The following is a 5,000-nucleotide window of genomic DNA, read 5'->3' as shown; positions in this document are numbered from 1 at the left end:
ACTCCATATTAACGGCACCTGGAATAATGATGACCGTAAGTAACTGTTATGGGTATATTTATATATAGAAACCTCTAAACAAATCCCCTTAAGAAATAGAACAATATCTGAAAACGACATTAACGTGACTTGACTAGAAGATAATGTCAAAAGCAAAACTATTACTGAACTTCAGGAATAATAAAGCGACTACGAAATTATAAATAAGAAAAAAAATTGCCATCCAGAACTGCGGGATGTTTGATGACAGAACCATTTAAATTTCACTGTTTCAATTCGCACAACGTAACTAAGATCGCTGTTCAAATTCAACCAGCCCGCATCAGATACATATTTTTCTCTTTGAAATGTTTATTTGAAAACAAAAATTCATTGGTTTACAAATATTTACATTTATGGTGAAAGATAATTTACAATTATTTTGAAATATTTACAAATTTATGTATTTATTCGTGAAATATTCTACAAAGGCATCTCCTAATTGTAATTTTAAAAACAAACTGGATCTCTGCATCCTTTCCCGAATAACAGATACAAGAGTTTTCCTGATCTATGAAATCGACAAAACAAGCCCGCTAGCACATTATAGTAAAAATATGTAAGATTGTTTTTTTAAAACAGATTCTTACGTTGTTAGCGAAGTCACAATAATCAACAAAGTAGTAAGTATTCAGCAGATTTAAGTTTTCCAGTATTTCTTAAGTTGTTAATGTAGTCAATTAAGATAGAAAATAGTCACTAGCAGCAATCTTCCTCCCAGGAACTGGTTATGGCAGGACTTCCGTCCTACCATAACCAATTCCAAGGGAGTAACTCCACCCGTTCAGAGGCACTACCCGACCCAACCGGCGCCCCCTTCCCCCCCGCCCTAAGGGATGGAGGATGAAAAAAAAGTTTTTGGTTTTTACAAAGATATAAAAACCAAAGCACTCACCGATTACTACCATCCTCTCTATTTACCTATTAGGAGAGTGGTGCATATTCGTCCTCTGTCAAGGTCCCATCGTCCAACATAAGCACTTTTGGATAGGCCAGATCGGTGTTTTGAACAATCATTAACACGACGAACCTAAATTATCAAATGAACTAGGCTCAATTATATACTTTAATCTGCAACCAGATTTCAAGTCTTCTGCATGATTAGCAAGATTAACAACGAATTGAGATGCAGAGTAGAGCATGTAATAAGTGGCCAGTTGAGCTGAAGACTAAGTGAATGATCCATAGTGTTAACGCCTGTCCACACGATCGGGCCTGATCGGCGGACTTCCCCTCTAACAGGCACACTTGTCGGGCAAACCGTTAAATTGCCCGATGGGTTTTGTAGCAAAATCACCATGGTGGTGCCCGATGGCTTGAGCTTCGACCCTGGCAGAGCCATTCTTTGCACCATATTCTCTTCTTTTTCTTCTTTTTCATCACACACAAAGCAATTATCATGCTACACAATATCTTCTTCTTTGCGGTAGGTACCATGTTTATCGTACCGCACTGAACACACTACTGGCATCATCGGGCACGCCCACCTCTCCACGGCCTTACCCGTGTGGACAACACTCACGGGTAAGCCCGTCAGAATTTGCCCGTCAACCCCAGAGCACGCCGATCAGGCCCGCTCATGTGGACAGGCCTTTATGGTTCTTTTTAAATGCTGCTCTACGGACCAGTTTAGCTTGGACTGGTAACCCCAAATGAGTCCCGCAGAAAAAAAATAATGTTCACGCATTTGTTTTTCCCAAGATAATGTTGATATTCATTTGGTTGAGATTTACAAGTGAAAATGTTGCATATGCATATGTTCTGAAATAACAAAAAAATTTGTATTTATCTAGGGTTAAGAGTTAAGTGGCTACAGTGAAAATGTAGAGTATATAGATTATGAGAATAGCAGGACTAAAGCTCACTACTTCAAATCACTAATAATGATTTCAGTTTCGTGCAAGAGTGCAATCTAATATAGTAACACCAAGTCCCATTCTTGGAAATCTTACATAACGACGGTGTTGCTTGTTTACGCTAATAATCTAACTGTCTCGGTATACTGATCCTGCCGGTAAAACGAAGCATTAGGAAAAAACTAAACCATTTTAATATCTGTTTATTACATATATACAACTTTTAAAGGTAAATACTATGAGCAACTGAAAACTCGCATCTCTTCCCTATCAAAATTAAGTTTCCCACTCACACTTATGACTACTGGTATGAGATTCAGCCCGTGTGTCCAGACATTTTTCTGGAATAAAATTATATCAACGCACCTGCCAAAGATACTTTGTCACAGGGTATCTTACATCCTTACCTATTTTTTTTTATTGTATCCTGTATTACGGAAGTTGCATAATTCTGGTGATTATAAGTTTAACAGACTTCTTGTAGACATCGCCAACAAACTCGGAGGAATGTCTTTCGAAGGTATAATGACGTAGCTTATGACGTCATTAACTTGCTTCCTTCGATGGATAATTGGCTATTCGTGAAAGTCTCAACCTCTAGGTCTCTGGCAACAATGAAATGCAACCAATACTCGTTTACACTTAGTAGTAATAGCAGTAGAAGTAATAGTAGTAGTAGTAGCAGCCTTCATTTACCTGTTCAAGCTTACGTAGGGTTTGCAACGGGCCTCTTCACAATTGTGCAAGACGTAACACAAAAGCTGTCCTGCAACCACGGGGACAATGACGACATAGCCACCATTCTTGAAGCCTTGACAAGGTACGAATTTGCGAGACAGCAGTTTGTCGGCATCACCTAGTGAGTTGGTTCTACATCATATGTTTACGTCACTTATAACTTTGAACTCATACATTAGTGTCACGTGTTCCGCCACTGACTTCAGTTACTTTATTTTACTCTTATGAATATACTTATTTTCTAATGCAAGTAATAAAGGATGTTGCCGAAAATTAGGAAGGGATGTAAAATATACTATGGCTAAATATCTGTCAAATGCAGATGGCTAAATATCTGTCAAATGCAGAGAGAGAGAGAAAAAAAAAAGTTAATTCGAAAAAACATCGGGGTAAAGGCTCCAAATCTCATGGTAGTGGTGAATTAGTGCTCTACCGAAGAGTTAAATTTGTATAATTGACCAAAATTCTTCTGCATAGTAAGGCAGCGTAACTTACCTACTCATCATAATCACTCACCATAATCTTTCATATACTAGTCTTTATTATATGATACTAAGTGTTGTAATCATAAGGTAAAATTAAAACTGCTTACCTAGGGTAAAAATATAGCTATGCTTACCTACTTTATCTACACAATAGTACGCGTCAAAATCGGTACACCAATATTGCGATATAGAATGAAGCCATTTCAGGAGCCCCCCAGAAGGAAAATCACTATCTTTATCTTCACTATAAATAAATTCTCCAGCAAATTAAGGTTAAATAAAAATATGAATTTGAAGGATTTTGTTATTAACTTCATCTAAAACAGTGGCGACAAACTCAATCCAGGATACATTAAATGCCCAGCACAATCACAACTGCATAGCTTTTTAGCCTCAGCGATAAACTTTTTACTTGTCCAGGAACAGTAAACCTCTGATGAGAATTGATCTGGTCACTCTCGATAACATTCTATTGCCTAGAAAAGTGACGAAGTTTAAGGAACGGCTTACAGATAAACCTTAAGATACGTATGGACTAGAACCTTGCTACCTTAAGAACTAAAATACAGTTATCTGGAAAGATTCATAATCTACTGAAAGGAAAATAAGTGAAGTTTAAATCAGCTCTAGTTTATATGAAAATAAGGTATAAATTTACTAATTTCAGAAATAAAGGATTAATCAGAAATAAAGGATTAATGAAAACCTAATACCATTTAGTTCGTGCATCAATAACTACGACAAAGGTATATTTTAAAATTAATTTGCCTAAAGTAAAATACATTTAGAGGACCACCATCAAAGTATTCAAACTGAATTAACCCTAAGATTAAGCAATTAAAATTATATAATAAAATAGGAATTCTTAGAAATCATATAGTAAAATAGGAAATCTTAAGCATTCACCTTCAGTTTCCCTATAACTTGAGCGTTCAAGATTAAGCGCCCAGTCTAAATATTACTATAATGAAATTGACTATAAGTGATAATTCAACCAAGTTACCTACCAGCAAGAAAGTATCCTACCAAACATTTAAAATAAAAATTCCTCCCAGGAACTTGCTATGGCAGGACTTCCGTCCTACCATAACCAAGTTCCAAGGGAGTACCTCCACCCCTTCAGAGGCGCCGCCCCCAAATGGGTGGAGGATAAAACTTTTTTACAGTTCATATGGAAACAAAAACTCACCGTTTATTTCCATCTTCTCTATTTACCTATCCTCTGGGAAACTGAAGTAAAGAAAAGTTCTGTCCAGATCCCACATTCCAAGTAGATCAAGCAGTTCGCTGGTCTGAACATCAAAATCTGTAATGTACTGTCACTAGGTGGTATCACTAACACCAACGAACCTAAAAAGAAAATTACATTAGATTAACTGGCACCATTAAATTTTTTTACGTAACATACTCCATCTACCGTATTCTCCACATACCGCATTTAGAATAATAGTAGTTAAGCAAATAATCCACCTACCGCATTATCACTTAATTATGAATTAGGAGTCAAGGTACATTTACAGCTAACTTTAATTATGGGTTAACGTAATAGTTATAATTAAACCTCCAAATAAACACCTTTAACTTGGAACCAACATAGAAAACTTAATAGAAAACCCAGAATCTATAACAATCAATTGAACTCGAGTTACAGCATACTTACAGTAGCTACGCCTTCCGCCGGTGGATAGTGAAATTACCCTGTATTCCAAGCTACTCCGGACGAAGACAAACGTTGCCTGCCAAGGACGCTAAGCTCCAGGAAGAGCTACCAAGTACAATCAATACCCAAGAACAGTCGCTCAGTTCTTTGTGGCGAGAATTAGGCCAAAAGCATTTAATTGCTCCTCAGCTTAATTATTTTACTTTTTACCGATTTTCTTTT

The sequence above is a fragment of the Macrobrachium nipponense genome, chromosome 5 (assembly GCF_015104395.2).
Source record: "Macrobrachium nipponense isolate FS-2020 chromosome 5, ASM1510439v2, whole genome shotgun sequence".
Lineage (NCBI taxonomy): Eukaryota > Metazoa > Arthropoda > Malacostraca > Decapoda > Palaemonidae > Macrobrachium > Macrobrachium nipponense.
This window is presented reverse-complemented; position numbering follows the sequence as displayed.